This window comes from Nelumbo lutea, chromosome 7 (assembly GCF_056320005.1).
Source record: "Nelumbo lutea isolate HS-2025 chromosome 7, American lotus-T2T, whole genome shotgun sequence".
Taxonomy (NCBI): Eukaryota; Viridiplantae; Streptophyta; class Magnoliopsida; order Proteales; family Nelumbonaceae; genus Nelumbo; species Nelumbo lutea.
The window spans coordinates 49704914-49724433 of NC_142690.1; the positions used below are offsets into that span (position 1 = coordinate 49704914).

Sequence of the window (19520 nt, forward strand, 5' to 3'; positions counted from 1 at the left end):
CAAATGACCGAAATTTCCTCCATTCCAAATAACCAAAACTTTTCATGCCAAAGGACCAAAATACCCTCCTTACAAATCACCAATATTTGCTCCCTAAATCTCCAACATATCACTAGTCGCCAAATTATGAACATCCATCATTCCAAATTATCAAATTACCCTTTTGACCCTTGAAATCCCAACATATCAAGATACCCTTTCAAATCCTAACTTACCAAAAATCCTCCCCTTTCATTCTGAAAGTTTGCGAAAATCCCCTTCCTTTCCATTATAAATGGGAAGCACCATGCCCAAGGGAGAGGACCCGAATGGAACCTATGAGAGGGGCCTTTAAGGGTCTCTCGTTCGTTTTGAAGAGAAAGAGAGGAATCTCTCAAATTTGAGGCCAATGCTGATAAAGAGCGGTAAGAGAAGAGAGGTCTGAAGGTTGGTCGAGAATAGATGAAGGGATAGAGAGTTCGAGAGATATTGCAGAATAAGAGAGCTCACTCTCTTCCTAACCATTGAAATATCCATGCTCTCTCTTTGTCACTGTTGTTGTTAGCATACCATTGCCATCTAAGTTATAGTTCGTTTCTATTCATTTTAGTCGAGTGTCTGAATCATTCCTGTACCAACCTTGGTCGATCGAAACCGCCAAAGAAGCATCTCTCAATCGTTCAAAGGCTACAAGAGGTAAATAGTTTATTCTTGATTTCATTTTTTAGTTGCTTCTTGTCTTGATAACCTATCCCTTTCTTTTTTTTTTTTTTAACTTATGGTTTTGGGTGTGAGAATGGTGTGTTCTCCGACATTTGGGGTGGTTGTCTTGCTCTCTCAATTCTTTAGACCTACCAACTGAGTTCGAAGGTGGGGATTCTAATAGAAAAGGGGTGGGATTCTCACCCTTTTGCTCAGGCACCTGCATCCAATAAGTGGTTGGTCTGAAAGAGGGCGAAGATGTGATCTGAACAACACCCTTCCAAGCTGCCAAAGAATATGGATTCTCAATTCGATTAGCTGCAAATTTTCATTGTTTTTAGAAGAAAATTAAATTAAAAAAATTAGAGAAGAGAACTGGTTTTCACATTGATCGAAGAGAGGGGTGCCTAATCCCTTCCCTCCTCTCTCTCAACTTACCTAGATTAGCCTTGTCATGGCTAAATGGTGTGGAGTCACTATTAATTCTAAACGTTTTACAAAATCCAATCTTGGGAGGCCCATCACTCCCAGTTATTTATTCTGATGGGCGGCGACTCCATTTGCCCAGCCGTGAAGTGAATAGCCAGTTTTTCACACTTAGTCATTAAGAAAAGAGGGGGGAGACCAAATGTGTAGGTTAGGCAAGTTACAATTAAATCTATCTAAAAGATGAGCATTTGATTGTGCAAACTAGGCAAGTAGAACTGAATTGGGTTGGGTTGGATTTGACTAATGAAAGCCAAATTCAAATCTAATAAAATTTTGAGATCTAGGATTGGATTTGAATTCTATTGGACTCAGATCGGATTCAAATTTAATCTAGATCTGCTTCATTTCTTTTAAATATAGAAATATTTAAAAATAAAAGTTACTATTTTTAACTTTTACAAAAAATTATTAAAAATTTGAAATATTAAATTTATCATATATACAAATTTAGGGAAAATTCCTTATTAACACTCTATACTGTAGGGGTTGTCTCAAGTCAGCCCTTAAACTTCAAAGCAACCCTTTTGAAAGAAATCATTGTTTATTGTCTTCTACTTTGAGATTGAACCAAAACAAACATTGTTTTCATGTAGAACCACTCCTTGAACCAAACAAACAAGTTCAATGGTAGTGATGGCCCTACAAACCTAAAATCCTACCCATTGAACCACTCCCTGAACTTAAATTCTTCCATTGATCGCCCCCTTAACACCTCTCCTATCGTCCTCATCCCCTGCATACACCGTACCAAGTCCATTGGATTGTTGAAGTAGTTGAAGCGTTCGAATTGATAGGGCCTGACAATATTCTCCATATGGATAGTAGTCGTGATGTAGAGAGGAGAATATGGGTTCCGAATGAAAACAGAGTGAGGTGGGGAGGTGAAAGGGATGGCATTTGATGCTGCTTCGATGTTGGTACCTGAGTTGGTGATACCAAAAACCTATATGAGGGAATGATTGAGTGGGGTTGGTGGCACAATGGAGACACTGTTGCGAGGGTTGTCATACATGAATTGACCCACATAATGTAGGTGGTGAGCGACAAGGATGCTCCATGATGAGAGGTAGGGACAAGGACCAATGTCGTTGAGTAGTAGGAACTACAGACTTTTGATGGCCCCATCGGAGAATATTACCTCCCCTCTACTACATATCATGGCACGATGGGGCTGCGTAATTTAATCCCGATAAATGATCCCAATTTGCTTGGCTATAGAAACCTATGTTAATGGCACCGCTCCCCCAAAGAACTCTGCCTCTTGCATTAGGCATGTTGCCTTGTGAAGTGAAAGTCTGAATAGGGGCTTTGTGGGCATCGACCTAGGTAAGCATGGACAAGAACCCTTATTGGGTCATGAGGCTTGGGGCTCCATAGCTATGCCTTCTTTCTAGTAACAAGACTTTGTACTTTTCAGACAAGACAACCACCAAGGGGCAATCAACCATGCCTCCTCTAACGATTATGTTGTTGTATTCAAGGTAGAAGATAATGAATAGTGTCTTCTTTCGAGGGGTAGTTTTGATATTTTCAAAACTAACTAATTGATTGTTAACGGTAGGGACCTATTAGATAGTTTTTGAGATCTTCTTGTAGCTCTGATAGTCAAAAGACACATTGAGCTTTTGACATAAGACTTGGGCAGCCCGAAGACCGTTTGACAGATGCGCATCTTTTCGTGCATTGTTTTGGGTCTTTCCGTGCAAGATTAAAACACAAAAGACGCGAGAAGCTTCATTTGGAGTTTCTCAAAGTCAGCCCAAAATGGACTTCTCGTGTCTTTTCGGTGCCTTGTCTTTTGGCGTATAGATCTTTCCCGTGCCAAACGGGAATGGACCGATTTTCGGTCTTCTTGGCTTATAAATAGTAGAAAGACCGGGCAAAAAGATGCGCCAAACGGGCCCTAACTTAAGACAACCCCTAAAGTATATGGTACCAATTAAGAATTTTCCCATAAATTTATACATAGTATAATATAAAATTATATTTTTGTATTTATATAATATATAAATATTAAATTAATATACAATAAAATAATATGGATTCGAACTTTAATTGGATGGAATGAACGGGGTTAAATCCACATACGATTCAATTATTAATCAGGTGTAACTAAACTCTAAATGGATGTAAGATGGGTTTCCCAGCGAGTCTTATCCTGTGGACCATCGGTCACACGTGAGAAGCGTGTTCCTTCGGCTCAGTTTGGAAGGAGTATAAATACAAATAGATAGAGTGCAAAACCTCGTATTTTATATTATTCTGTATGTATTTCTAACGTATTTGCATTTGTACTCTTTCAAAACTGAGCCTTTCGATGAACAAAGACCATGTCGTTCTAGGAGGGTTGAAGGCCAAACTAATGGGAACATTCCCGAAATTGAAACCCCAAAAATACTCTCTTGTTCGAATCCCCTTCCCACTTTCTCTCTCTCTCTCTCTCTCTCCATCAAAAACCATAACCACTCAACTGCATCATGTGATCAGATCATCGGAGACCGGCGGCAACAGGGAAGCAGCTGTAGGTATTTCTTCTTTGTCTCCTTTTCTTCTTCTTCCCTGCAAACTAATTTTTATTTTGTTTTTAATTATTCCAGAACCGCAGTTGGCGGCACTTCACCTTATTAGGACCGGAATCTATAGAGGAGAGGTAAATTAATGTTATAAGTTCTAACGTGTTCAAGAATGAATGCTGTGGTTATTTGTACTAGCATGAATTTTGTGGTTTTAGCGATATAGGAGAATAACAAGTAATAGAATCTATTTATACTGTTTGGAATTGAATGTCTGAAAATCACCTAGACTGCTGGTTTTTCATCCTTTAACTGCTGGAAATCAATATTACATGAGAAGATAATTTGAGGCAAATGCAATTGAAACTATCGTTAAATCAAATTAGTTATTCAGTTGGATAGGTCCAGAAATATGTATAAGCAATTGCATTCTAGTTATGATGGTAAGGCTACATTTTGGTCTCTAGTCTCCGGTTTGGTTTGAGGATAATGTCTGACATTAGTGTTATTTTCAGCTCTCATTTCATTGCATAGATAATTTCAGCAATATCATCGTAAGAGTAAATATATGAAAAAAACTTCATTGTAGACTCTAATGTTTATTTGTAGTATTGTACTGAAATGTGTAGTTTAAATTTTGAATTATTTTGCTCTTGGATCTTTGTAGGCTCTATGTAACCTAGTAGTCTCTTATTTTAAGATTTTTTATGATGCATGTTTGATTTTAAGAATTTTAGCAATAGAAACTAGAGAACATTATGGTTTTTTTGTTTAAAAGCCTTGGGGGATAAGGATAACCAAAGCAAAATGTTCCTTAATTATACCTAGGATCAATTGAATTTTGACTACTGCTATGATACGAAAGTAGTGTAATTGTCACTAATATTACCTACTTTTATACTGTGTATAAGCTGAAAGTTAGTGCAGAATCATTTTTCTTCTCTTTTTTAAAATGTTTAGGTATTTTTATAGGTTTTTGACAACTTTCAGAAAAATCAGAAAAAGTCTTACGATTTACGATATGATTCGATTCAAACCCCTTTACAATTTACGATGCAATTACGATTTTCAAAGCATTGCTTGGAATCATCTTAGGATTAAAAGTGTAGTCACTTTCTTGTTTATATCTTATGTTTGTATTTAAGTGCTGAAATGACAACTTAAACACCTTGCGAATGGCATCTCACCAAACCTAACATGGAACGCTAGAGTTTATGTATAAGCCTCATATGATCTCAGATTGCCTGTACGTGTTTGGACACTAAATTTTCTTTCAAGTCCTCACTAAATTATGATACATAGAAAGTGATGAATGAGCTACCAGATCAATCTCTCCCTCCGTCCAGTCACTTGGTTGTGGAATACTTGCTAGTAATGTTAAAGTTATGCCTTTTCTCGTAAATGGATCCAATTCTGATCATGTACAGCATTAGAAAAAGGGTGGTTTTGTGGAAGAATAGCAAACACTATTTTTGCAAATTCCATATAGGGGGTGTTTTGATCAATTACATTTGGATTATGGCATAATCAATTGTAAATCCTGATTTAATAAAATAAGTGTTAGCTTTCTGTCAAGGCTGTAATCAATCTTTACTGCAGACTAGAGTTTGGATTTAGATGATTGAAGTGTAACCATGTGAGCTGGTAAGCTACACTTGGATACACCGACAGTTTATTTGGCTGGCATGTGGACAGAAAGGGTTCCAACTTCCAATTCAATTTGAATAAGTTATAAATCTTTAGCTGCCATGGATGCCATTCTTATTTGGATTTGGGACTGGGAGAAAATACACAGTAGAATCACCAACCAGATGATCAAATCATATAGGTGTAGCAACTAGCAAGTTGCCCACGTGATCTGAATGGGAAACCAGTAGTCGATCAAGACTATAGTCAGTCTTGAATTCCAACAGATTTCGGATTGAGAAAAAATAGAAGAAAGAGAAAGAAGAAAGGAGAAGAAACAGGAATACACAATGGTTTTGAAAGGAGGGATAGATCGAATGAATCTGCCGTCGCCACTCTCTCAATATTTATAGTTTATGTCATGTAGGAAATGATAAAATTGCCCTTAATGCTTACATGGCAAATAAAACAAATAAATAATTGAGATAACAAGCTGTCTAAGATAACTACCAACTAACACTGACAAACTAATCAAAGGTTACATGTGCTGTCATACGAACACAGTGGGAACCACAACCGTCGGGGCCCACATCAGTGTTCTCTACACTCCTCCTCAAATTGGGAATAGATATTTGTCATTTTCAACTTGAATAGGTCTGCCTCTAACTTCTTCTTTGGAACGACCTTGGTGAGAAGATTTGCGAGTTGCATGTTGGAGGTAATATACGGGAGACACACTTCTTGTGATGAAACCCTTTCTCTAACAAAGTGTCAATCAATTTCGATATGTTTAATTTTGTCATGCTGCACCGGATTGTGAGCTATATTAATAGCCGCCTGATTATCACAATACAACATCAAGGGCTTCTAATAATCAACACCCAACTCTTCAAGTAGTGATTTCAGCCACTCCGTTAGCCATTGACTTGTATTCAGCTTCGACACTAGAGCAGGAAACAACACTTTGTTTCTTACTCCTCCGAGAGACAAGGTTACCTCCTACAAGGGCACAATATCCAGAGGTAGACCTCTTGTCATCAGCACTCCCAGCCCAATCAGGATCTGTATAGACCTTCACCTTCATGTGATTATTGTTCTTGAACAGTATACCTCTACCTGGGCATTTCTTCAAGTATGATAATATTCTCTCAGCTGCAAGAAGATGTGTAGTTCTGGGGGAATGCATGTATTGGCTGACAACACTGACTGCATAATTCATGCTGGCCGTGTGAGGTAGAGATATATGAGCTTTCCAACCAATCGTTGGAACATAACTTTGTTTTCGAGAGGCTCTCCACTCTCTGCATTGATCTTGTGATTCTGTTCAATGGGTGTATCGGCAGGCTTGACACCTAACTTTCTAGTTTCCTCCAACAGATCTAGAACATACTTCCTTTGAGAAATAAAGGTCCCCTGTTTAGATCTAGCAACTTCAATACCCAAGAAATATCGCAGTGCACCAAGATCTTTCACCTCAAACTCTTGATGGAGCTGTTTGAGGGACTCAATCTCACTATTATTATTCCCTGTCATTACAATATCATCCACATATACAACAAGCAAGGTCAAAGAAGAGTTCACTCTTTTAACGAAGCTCTAAGGGATTGTTTTAATCCATACAATGCCTTATTCAGTCGGCAAACCTTCTTACCTGTCTTTGTATCTTAGAATCCAGGGGGCAACTGCATGTAGACCTCTTCCTATAAGTCTCCATTCAAAAAGGCATTTTTAACTTCCATCTGGAACAAGGGCCAAGAGTAACTTGCTGCAAGGGGTAATAGAACTCGAATAGTGGTCATCTTGGCTATTGGAGCAAAAGTCTCCAAGTTGTCTATACCATAAGTCTGAGTAAACCCTTTCGCAACAAACCGGGCTTTGTACCTTTCAATGGGGCCATCAGCATTAAATACCCATCTACATCCAATTGGTTTCTTTCCTTTGGGTAGGTCAACTAGCTCCCAAGTATTATTTTTCAAAAGGGCATTCATTTCAACTTTCATTGCATCTTTCCACTCTGGAACTGATAAAGCTTCTTGCACTATTCTGGGGATAGGGATATCAGCAATGGAAGTGAGCAGTGGATGTGGTGTAGCGCCGTTTCCCTTTATGGACCGCAATAGGGAGGTCATGGTCATTTGAAAAAGGAGGGGAAGTAGCAACAGTGGAAGGTATTTCAGTGGGCCCATGGATTGTAGTACTTGGATCTGGATCCGCAGAAGGAACTGGAGTTGGCCTGGACTGCTGATGATCGAGATCAACCTGCTTGCATCGCCTGTGATAGACTTTCAACTCCTGATCCCTCTGACAGGCCTCACCATTACAGCTTTCATCACTCAATGGAATGGGTAAAGGAACAACCTCAGATGAGTTAACCCCACTCTCACTGCGCTCCCCTGAGGAAAAGGACCCAAATTCTCATTCTCACTACTCTCCCCTTGAGGAGAAACCCTAGGATAATAGGGTGCCTCCTCAAAGAAGGTGCCATCTATCGAGACAAATCTCCACCCTGAAATAGGATCATAGCAGCAATAACCCTTTTGAGTTTGTGCATAACCGAGAAAAAAGCATTTGGAGGCCTTAGGGTCAAATTTGGAATGATGAAGTCCAAGAAGCTGAACAAAACAGGTGCAACCAAAGGTTTTAAGAGGAACAGTAAACAACTCCTCGCCTAGGTATAGAAGAGTAAACAGAGGCTTCATATCAAGATCTCGTGAAGGAACCCGATTAATGAGATACACTGCCATGAGGATAGCATCACCCTAGAAACGGATAGGCACATTGGAGGTAAACATAATGCTTCTAGCCACCTCCAAAATGTGCCTATTCTTCCTCTCGGCAACCCCATTCTGCTGTGGTGTATGAGGACAAGTGCTCTGGTGAATAACCCCATGATTAAGTAGATAAGATGCCAGTGGCTTAGCAAAGTATTCTTTTGCATTATCAGATCTGAGGACTTTGATTTTGACCCAGTTCTCTAATGAAAGTTTTGGGTTAGAGTGGGAACCTCATCTCGAGAACGCATAAGGTAGACCCAAGAAAAACGGGTATGGTCATCAACAAACAACAGAAAATATCTGTGCCCACCCATAGAAGGGATGTAATATGGCCCCCAAACATCGGTATGCGCAATATCAAAAGAATTATTACTTCTTTTATTACTCAAGGAATAAGATGTTCTACAATGTTTGGCAAGCTCACAACTCTCACATCTCAAATTGGACATCTAAACAGACTCAAATAAAGTAGGAAACAGACTCTTCAAAGACCGAAACGATAAATGACTTGATCAATTATGCCAAAGCATAACCAGACTCACACACTTAGAAACAAAAGACTTCTTATCCACTAGCTCTTTCCAATGAGAACTCTCTCCAAGCAGGTAGATCCCATTCGTCTCATGGCCAGTCCCAATCAACTTCTTCGTCTCCAAGTTCTGAAAAACACATCGGTCAGGGAAAAATGTTACTGAACAGTTCCGATGTTTGGTAATACTACTGACTGAAAGCAAATTAGTATCAAGTTTAGGAACATGCAAGAATGAGGATAAATAGATAGTATCAGATAACTTGATGTCACCCTTGCCAGAAATGGGAACAAGAGAGCCATCAACAATGGATACTTTATCTCTACCAGAAGACAAGTGATAAGTAGTGAACAATGATGGCAAGCTAGTCATATGGTTAGATGCACCTGAGTCTATTACCCAACAATGTTCAGTATTACGGAGCTGAAGCATGGTAGGCTGAGGCCCGAGTACTTGAATGAGCAAATGCAGATGTGGCAGGGGCTGATGGTGATTGAGATGACTGAGCCGAAATCCCAACCTCCTTTTCCAACTGTATTAGGGCAGCCTGAACAGTAGCCTAGGGGCGTGCCTTTTGTGTCTGACAAGGATGCAGAATCAGTATTCATAGCCATATGAGCATTGCCCCTTTTATTCCTCAGTTTTGCGGGGACTAAATGAGGGTGGAGCTTCCAACATGTATCTTTCGTATGCTTGGGTTTCTTGTAATGTTCACATACTAGATCCCATTTATCTTTTTTCTTCATGTCTCTTTCTGTATCACCCTCAGACTTAGGTTTAACTACTGCCAGGGTTGGGGGAAAGGGCTGATGTTGCATCATAACCTTCCTTCTGGTCTCTTCACTATGCATCAGGGAGTATGCCTGAGAGAGGGTCACACTGTCTCTTGTCAGTATCTGCTGTCTCACAATGTCATAATCTGAATTCAGGCTAGCCAGAAATTGAAACACCCTATTGGTCTCGACTTGCTTTCTATGGGTCTGTGCATCTTTTGGACTTTCCCACTCAAGAGTCTCCAGATGGTCAATTTCATGCCACAGGGATTTCAGGGTAGAAAAATAAACAGAAACTGGTTTCTCTCCTTGTTTAAGGTTATTCACCTCACACTTTAGTTCATAGGCTCTAGCAACATTAAGGGGTTGGGAGTAGGTCTCTTTCATGACATCCCATATCTCCTTTGCTGTCTTTGCTCACAAGTAATTTTGGCTGATATGTGGCTGCATAGAGTTGCACAGCCATGTCATAACCAAGTAGTTCTCTTGAACCCACTTGGTATACATTGGGTCATTCTTGGAAGGTTCTTTCACATCTCCCAATAGGTAGCTAAGCTTTCCCTTTCCCCCAATAGCTATCATGGCTGATTGGGCCATTCCAAGTAATTGGATCCGTCAAATCTCACAGTTGTAATCTAAAAAGTAGTCTCAGACATACTACCAGAACTGCTGTTCCCAAAAACACCTTCTCCCTGATTTTTGAACTCCATTCTTGGTCAAGAATCAGTAGTTAAGAACTATTAGGGTTACTACACTAGAAAACAACACTGAAACAATTGATCACATTCAGAAAACTGTATGAAATCAGTTCAGATCTGATCTGAAACCAATCGACAATCAGAATATATGCAGTCCGATAACAGTTCTCACCCTCAAAACAGGCTCGGAAGCCAAAACCAGGCCTGAAACCCACTTAGAAAGCAATCTGTAATGTTGAAGCAGAATTAGGGTTTTAATCGTAGGGTTAGGAAGACCTTTGTGAGAACATAAACAGTGCTCAGCCACACTTTCCAAAAGAATTCACAGTCAAGTCTAGCCGTAGGGTTAATAACGAACCCTAAACAAAAAAAAAAAACTGATCACCTCTGAGAGAAAATAGGAGAGTTCGGCCGCTCCTCCTAGATAGGTCCAACCTATCTTGACTGACAGTAATCTCAAGGGAAAAATAAAGACTTACTCAGAGAACTCTGATCGCTACCTTCAACCGTGGCCTGAACCCTAACCTTCTCTGATTCTTCCTGATTACCAAAACACTCTGCAAGCCTCGACAAGTTTTTGAACAGCTGCTAAACTTTTCTGGTAACCTCCAAGAATCAGCCAACAAACAGTCCTTTGTAAGCTTCCAGCCCTAGGCAGTTCTCATGTGGTCGGCTGGACTAGACTCACATGAGAAACCCTAGATAGACTATGATACCAAGTAGTCGATCAAGACTACAGTCAGTCTTGAATTCCAACAGATTTCGGATTGAGAAAAAATAGAAGAAAGAGAAAGAAGAAAGGAGAAGAAGCAGGAGTACACAAGGGTTTTAAAAGGAGGGACAGATCGAATGAATCTGCCGCCGCCACTCTCTCAATATTTATAGTTTATGTTCACTAAATGTAGGAAAGGACAGAATTGCCCTTAATGCTTACATGGCAAATAAAACAAATAAATAACTGAGATAACAAGCTTTCTAAGATAACTACCAACTAACACTGACAAACTAATCAAAGGTTACATGTGCTGTCAGACGAACACAGTGGGGACTACAGCCGTGGGGGCCCACATCAGTGTTCTCTACAAAACCTAGATTCGAAGTGAAGGGTTCTTTTCTTGAACCTATGCTGCATTTATACAGGAGCACAATGGAAACGTACCTGGAGGCCCTGGACAACTTGGATTGAGAGAATGGGAACTTGTTAGTCCTCAGTCTCAGTTCAGAAATCAAACCCAAAGAAACTTTCGTAGTTTTAATAAAAAGAGAATTATCTTAATAAGAAAACTGTAACATACAATAGGGTGCAATCTAATAAAATAAAACCAACGAAACCTAGATTCAAAGTGAAGGGTTCTTTTCTTGAACCTATGCTGCAATTATACTGATGCACAATGGAAACTTACCTAGTGGTCCTGGACAACTTGGATTGAGATAATGGAAACTTGTTAGTCCTCACTCTTCTGTTCCCAGTCTCGGTTCAGACATCAAACCCAAAGAAATTTTCGTAGTTTTAATAAAAAAGGAATTATCTTAATAAAAAAATTGTGACATATAGGGTGCAATCTAATAAAATAAAACCAACCAATAAAATGATATATAATATATATTTTTTTTGCTGCAAAAAGATATAATATGGGTGAGTGCCTAATATGAAAACCATCTTGGCATTGGGAGAGGTGACCTCTAAAAATTGCCTAATGGCCTAGGTGTCACCTTGACAACCATGCTTGTTTTGGAATTCTTTGGTCTTTAAGTCAGATCAATGTTCTTTGTACCCAGGAGATGTAGGGAGATTGAGCGTCTGGGTTCTGATTAGGGTCTTTGAGTTTGAAGTTGAATGAAGGTGGTGAATTTGGAGTCATTATTTTGTTTTGATTGTTTTATGTTTTTTTAGGTGGTTCTGGGTGTAAGTTGGTTAGTGTCTGTTTTCCTCTTGGATGATTTCTCGTCACCTTTCTCATGTAATCTCTTTTTCTTTAATAAATTTTTCTTTATCCTTCTAAAAAAAAAAGGCCATGGAAAACCACTGACAAAAGGAAGGTGCAAAGAGAATCAATTGATCAAAGTGATATACTGAATAACAACCTCCAAATCACAAGGTGCCAACTAGATGGGTGGAAAGGTCTCCTGCTGATCGTAGCGGAGGCTTGGGATCCCTGCCTGCACCTGGGTTGGGGGATGAGCTACCCCCCCGTTGTGTAGCCCTTCAAAAGATTTTTTTATTTTTTTAATTCAGACAGAAAAGGAGAACAGTACAACAAAACCAAGGCCAAAAAGACTGCCTGAGTGCAAATCAGATTACAGACTCATCCAACACTGAGAATCAAACAAGTGTGCCAAATTCTGATGCTTAAACTCCTTAGTAACCGACACCTAAGAGATCAACTTGCCCACAGCTCTCTGCACCAACTCTTCAGGGCTTTTAGCTCTACTACAGAAAATACTATTATTTCTCTCAGCCCAAATAGACCACAAAACAGCTGCAGGAATGGTCTTCCACGCTAATTTTCCTTTCTTGTTGAGGCCTTCAACTCTCCAACAGTACAGCAGATCCTTGACTGATCTTGGCATAACCCAGCTAATATCCAGAGCTTTGAGGAAATGTCCCCATACCATGGAGCAAGTTGGGCAGTGAAAGCACAAGTGATCTGTAGTTTCAGAAAAAGAACCACACAGACCACAGGAGAGGTCCGGAATCTGAGTGCCACATCTCTCCAAATTGGCTCTAGTCAAACATTTATCAAGAGCCATTGTCCAAGCAAGGAAGTTAGCCTTGGAGGGGCTAATTGGATTCCAAGTCTGATTTGCAGGAAAATCTGATTGACCTGAATTGTTCAGCTTGAGGACCAACTCCAAAAAAAAAAAAATCTCCAAATCAAATGATACATTGCAAAGTACACCACAAATCCTGCAATAGCTAATGGATTTTCTGAATATGTTGGTTCAGTTGAGGTATGATAATTTCAATCTTGTAAATTATAACGAGTTTGTTGGCTCTTTTTCAAGGATTGAAAGTTGCAGCCATGCAGTGCAACTTGAAATTAGGGAATTGGAAATTGGAGGAGACACACAACTAGTCATCAATTGGACCAAGAAAATCAGTTCAGCCCCTTGGAAATACAGACATACCTTCAGAGATATCGACACCCTAGCAAAGAGATTTAATTCTACTCTCAGCTGAGTAAGGATTGCCAATGGGATGGCAGATGTATTGGCAAAACAGGAAGTTGACAGGACACTACTGTTTTGGGCAAAGTTGTAGTATGATGTAATGTGGGGTGAGGAAATTGAGAAATTCCTTTAGTGACTGTACTAAATTCATGAATTCTTAATGAAAATTTTACTGATAAAAAAATTATAATGAGTTTGTTTCTGTTACATTCAATTCAAACAGTAGATACTATCAAATGTTTTTCTCCTATGTTGCTAAAAGGGTTAATTACTTAAAGTACCTCTAAACTATCTGACAAATTACTTGGAGTATCTTGAAGTTTTAACTTGTATTACCCTTCCATTAGTTGTCCGTCATATTTCATTTATACATGATACTTTTAATTTTTTAAAAACCCACAAAATTTCCTAAGAGAAACAAAGACAGACCGTACAAACCCACATTATGGCACAATTTATATGCGATGGATGTATTTTGGTTTAGGGTTTCTTTTTGAGGAGTCATATTGCCACTAATATACCACTAACATACTGGTTTGATAAAAAAACTGTTATATAGATTTCTATAAAAAAGTTGTTATGGTAGTGTAATCCTCTATCAACCTGGAAACCTTCAAGTTACTGATTCCTTTCTTAGTTCTCTTGCAGATGGCCCAATCCCTGTTCCCGTGATGAATAGACCCATGAACTTGATTAACTGTGGTGAAATAGTGGTGGGGGAACCTCTATAGGAAGGTCTGAAATCAGATTGTGGGAGGGAGGTAGATGATTGGGGGGAAAGTAGGAGGGACATTGAAAACAATAAGGAGGGGGAGAAGGTTGAAGAAGGAAAAACAGAAATGGAGAAGGATGACAATGTTTCACTAGAAGAATGGGGGAAGATTTGTAGGACTGGAGTAGACCCTATTGGAGAGAAGATAGAGGAGGAAGGGGATCAAGTAAAGAACCTAGCTAATAGGATGGGGCTGAAATTAGAGAAATCTATGGAGGAGAATATTCAGAAAAAGAAAGGAAGGACGGGGTGGAAAATGAAAGAAAAAATGAATGAAGTGGAGAATCTTATCAATGATGTTGAAGGGGACAAAAAATTTAGTTCTGGGGGGGGGGGAAGAAGAAAAGGAGGTCTTTAGGTAGAGGGACTACAGGGTTTTTCCAGCAAGTCCAATGAAGATCATCAGCTGGAATGTTAGGGGTCTCAGAAGTGCTACAAAAGCCAGACATAGTCTTGATACAAGAAACTAAAGTTCAGGAGGTTGATAGGAAGTGGATTGGGAGTTTTTTGGGAGAAAGAAATTGTCAATGGAGTTATGCACCAGCATGGTGTGCTTCAGGGGGAATAATAATAGTTTGGAATGAAGATGCGTTTACTTGTAGTGAAGAGTTGGTAGGTAGATTCTCAGTCTCGGTAAAGCTGAAGAATAACCAGGATGGATTTGATTGGGTCTTAACCAATGTTTATGGTCCAAACTCTTATATAGAAAGGAATGCAATGTGGGAAGAATTAAAAGATATTAGAGGATTATGGGAAGGCCCGTGGTGCTTAGGAGATGACTTCAATGTGATCAGATTTGTGGTTGGATCAGTTAGAGGAAGGCAAAGGGTTACCTCAAGTATGAGGAAACTTAATAGCTTTATTGAGACTTTTGAATTAAGAGACTTCCCACTAGGTCATTACTGCTTTACTTGGTCCAATCTCCAGGCCAACCCCATATGCTTTAGACTGGATATATTCCTAATGTCTCTTGATTGGGAAGAACACTGGATGGGTTTGCAGGGAAGGCATCTACCGAGAATCACTTCAGATCATTAGCTAATTTGTTTATTTCAGAGGTCTTTTGATGGAGGCCCTACTCCCTTTAGGTTTGAAAATATGTGGCTTACCCATCTAGACTTCAAGAAAAAAGTTACGGAGTGGTGGGAGTCCCAAAGTCCACAACCTATTTGGGAAGGGCAAAAGTTTTTGAGAAAACTACAAAGATATAAAAAAGAATGGAACGGAGTGAAGTTTGGGAGATTGGAAGAGAAGAAAGGAAGTCTAATTGCACAAATTGAGGAGATTGATAGGAAGGAATTGCAAGGGGTGCTAGAAGGCCATGCTAGAGAAAGGAGATGGTCACTAAAGAAGGAGTTAGGGGACACATTGTTGAGAGAGGAGATCCATTGGAAGCAAAAATTGAGGGAAAAATGGATCAAGGAGGGTGATGGTAATGCAAAATTCTTCCATGCTTTAGCAGATGGTTGGAAAAGGAGGGTGATGGTAAGAACGGCCATGCACCACCACCCATAGAATCAAGAAAGAGCTCTCAGTCTGTCAATCCTTACTATGTCTGGACCTGGTAAGTTTCCCCGTGTTGAGTCAAATTAAGCCGCAGGCTCCACTCCTGGTGGTGCCCTTCCGTCAATTCCTTTAAGTTTCAGCCTTGCGACCATACTCCCCCCCGGAACCCAAAGACTTTGATTTCTCATAAGGTGCCGGCGGAGTCCTAAAAGCAACATCCGCCGATCCCTGGTCGGCATCGTTTATGGTTGAGACTAGGACGGTATCTGATCGTCTTCGAGCCCCCAACTTTCGTTCTTGATTAATGAAAACATCCTTGGCAAATGCTTTCGCATTGGTTCGTCTTTCATAAATCCAAGAATTTCATTACTCCGATCCCGAAGGCCCCCGACTGTCCCTGTTAATCATTACTCTGATCCCGAAGGCCAATGTAATAAGACCGAAATCCTATGATGTTATCCCATGCTAATGTATACAGAGCGTAGGCTTTCTTTGAGCACTCTAATTTCTTCAAAGTAACAGCACCAGAGGCAGGACCCGGCCAGTTAAGGCCAGGAACGCATCGCCGGTAGAATGGACGAGGCGATCGGTGCACACCGCAAGGCAGACCGGTCGACCCAACCCAAGGTCCAACTACGAGCTTTTTAACTACAACAACTTAAATATACGCTATTGGAGCTGGAATTACCGCGGCTGCTGGCACTAGACTTTCCCTCTAATGGATCCTTGTTAGGGGATTTAGATTGTACTCATTCCAATTACCAGACTCGTAGAGCCCGGTATTGTTATTTATTGTCACTACCTCCTCGTGTCAGGATTGGGTAATTTGCGCGCCTGCTGCCTTCCTTGGATGTGGTAGCCGTTTCTCAGGTTCCCTCTCCGGAATCGAACCCTAATTCTCCGTCACCCGTCATCACCATAGTAGGCCACTATCCTACCATCGAAAGTTGATAGGGCAGAAATTTGAATGATGCATCGCTGGCACAATGGCCGTGCAATCCATCGAGTTATCATGAATCATCAGAGCAACGGGCAAAGCCTGCGTCGACCTTTTATCTAATAAATGCATCCCTTCCAGAAGTCGGGGTTTGGTGCACGTATTAGCTCTAGAATTACTACGGTTATTCGAGTAGTAGATACCATCAAACAAACTATAACTGATTTAATGAGCCATTCGCAGTTTCACAGTCTGAAATAGTTCATACTTACACATGCATGGCTTAATCTTTGAGACAAGCATATGACTACTGGCAGGATCAACCAAGTAGCATTCCTTGTCGACATCACAACCCGCATGAGACCATCCGAAAACATCGAACGCTCTATGCGGTTGCAATTGTCGATCACATATCAGGACATATAATAGGGTGGTAACAAGGGACCTAAGGCCCCTACCCTTGGCATCTTCCGCATCCAAGAGAACACACACTAGACATGTGCCGAGTGCATTGCACAATCACAAGACAATGCATGGCATCATGTTCTACATGTTCATGGTTGCCTCACCCCCTACCATGGGAGGAGAGAGAGAAAATATCACTCGAGGGGTATCAATTCCATTTCTTTGGGTAGGCAACACAGGAACCACCTGCATACGCCCATATAGCAACAACTAGCTTGAGCGAAACTGAAGAGGAGGGGAAGGTTAATGGTTCCGACCACAAGCACAGAGCCCATCAACACATGCCATCCAAACACCACTCACGCGCATCGCGTACACCTTCAGGAAGCCACCCCCCAAACCAACGGTGCATCAATGGCACGCAGAATGGCTGAGGAAAGCAGCACCCAAAGGCCCCACTAAGAACGGAAAGCAACCACCAACATGAATCAACATCCGAAAAGGGTCACCGGGAGATCACAAGAAATGCGAGAGATGGCAACCGTGTTGCACCATTCCCACTCATGTGAGGTCCCCATGGGGGCCTCCCATGCTTGAAATAGGTATGCCACGGAGGCACCATGGAGTGCCCTAGGCAGCATGCGGGGAGGCACCCAAAGCATGGGAGGCCCTCATGCCTTCATGACTGAACGCCTTTAAGTCAGAATGTTGGCTAAACATGCGATGCGTGCGCTCGTCATTCGATTGCCGACCGCAGTAGGGGCCTCTAGGCCCCCAAAGGCACGTGCCATTGGTGAAGCCCTCGTGATGGATGAGACACGTGGGCCACCTTAAAGCGCAATTCCCACCGGGTGGCGGGTAGAATCCTTTGCAGTCGACTTAAATACGCGACAGGGTATTGTAAGTGGCAGAGTGGCCTTGCTGCCACGATCCACTGAGATTCAGCCCTCTGTCGCATCGATTCGTCCCTCCCCTCACATTTTGCATCTCACAACGATTTGTCCCTCCCCCAAGTAATGGGTTTTCAAAAGAAGTCCCTCCCCCCATGCATCGTGGTGTGCCAAGAACAAAGTCCCTCCCTCTCCTTTTCAACATAACACACGCTTGTGAAAGTCCAACTCATCAGAACAACCTTCCATATCCCATGGCTCCACACCCACCATATCCCCATAGAGGTTATCGATGCTACCCTCCCACTCGGTCGACTGCACAAGGCTGCCATGGTGCGAGTCGGTGTGAAAATCTAACTCATCCAAACAGCCTTACCTCCCCTCCTTTTCAACATAACACCCTTGGGGAAATCTAACTCATCAGAACAACCTTCCATTATCCCATGTCTCCACACCCACCATATCCCCATAGAGGTTAGCGGCGGCTGTGCGCGGGCGTGGGCGTGCGTGGGCGTGCGCTGGTGGGCGTGCATTGGCGGGCATGTGCGGGCGTGCGTGTGCTGGTGAGCGTGGGGGTGCGCTGGCGGGCGTGCGTGTGCATGTGCGGGCATGTGCATGCGTGAATTGCCACGTGTGGATGTGCTGCGGTGCCCCCGTGGTGTGTCATGGTGCAAGTGGTTAATGTGGTGCCTCCACGTGCGGTGACCACTATTAGAAAACACTAAACTACCGTGGTGTGTCATGGTGCAAGTGGTTAATGTGGTGCCTCCACGTGTGGTGACCAATATTAGAAAACACTAAACTACCGTGGTGTGTCATGGTGCAAGTGGTTAATGTGGTGCCTCCACGTGCGGTGACCAATATTAGAAAACACTAAACTACCGTGGTGTGTCATGGTGCAAGTGGTTTTTGTGGTGCCTCCACGTGCGGTGACCAATATTAGAAAACACTAAACTACCGTGGTGTGTGTTAAACATGTTAACACTACACGTGTAGTGCTTTCTACTATTGTAGTGGCAGGGCTTTAACACACCGTGTAGTAGTTTACAGTCCTACTACACCCACCGTGTGTAGTGTAGGGCTGTAACACAACCACTTGTGTTAGGTGCACCAATTCCACCTTCCACCTTTGCATGGTGTGTAGTTTACAGACACCCCTATTAACACAGGGCGCAAGTGGGTGTGCATCGTGGTGGATGTGCTGACACTGCACACAATGCCCCATGCTGCATCATTTTGTACTATGTGGGTGCACACACCCACATTGCAATTGGTGCCTCATGTGGTGTGTCGTGGTGCAAGGGATGTGCACACACACAATGCACTTGTGACCATTGTTGCTCTTTCAACATATCACCCATACACACCCCCATGTCACTGCCTTGATTGACAGTCCCAAACTCGTCTTTGTGCACCTTTCTTGCATGAAACTAGCTCCCCTTTTCATAAAATTAGTGTGGGAGTGTTCCCTTTTGATTTCATGCAATCCCATCTCCACAAAATAAATTTTCCTAATTTTTTGTAATTTTTGTAATTTCTATAAAATAAATATTAGTGAAAAACCATTTCTATCAATACTTTTTGGCATGAAACTAGCTTATTTTGGTGCACAAATTTTTTTGCAGGTGTGAAAAAGCAACCCCCACCCTCCAAAATTATTTTTTCAGATCTTTCCTAATTTTTGGTAATTTTTAGTGATTAAAAATTAATATTTTTCTCCAAAAATTTATTTTAATTATTTTCATCATTTTTTCA

At 41.3% G+C, this 19520-nt stretch overlaps 1 protein-coding gene and 1 pseudogene across 16 annotated transcripts in view; one reads left to right on the forward strand and one right to left on the reverse strand.

The window, feature by feature from the left end:
* Nucleotides 1-233: 233 nt before the first annotated feature.
* The window catches only part of LOC148846329 (pentatricopeptide repeat-containing protein At2g27800, mitochondrial-like), a 55916-nt gene continuing 36629 nt past the window's right edge, over nt 234-19520 (forward strand). For 7 of the 16 annotated variants that reach the window (XR_016102454.1, XR_016102452.1, XR_016102451.1 and 4 more), the window contains exons 1-2: nt 234-675; nt 3768-3820. The gene's annotated coding sequence lies outside the window, so the exon portion shown is untranslated. Of the gene's footprint in view, nt 676-3657; nt 3692-3767; nt 3821-19520 lie in introns of all 16 variants that reach the window. The other 9 variants (XR_016102453.1, XR_016102458.1, XR_016102457.1 and 6 more) reach the window with 4 other exon arrangements.
* On the reverse strand, nt 15695-16797 carry LOC148846330 (18S ribosomal RNA; annotated as a pseudogene).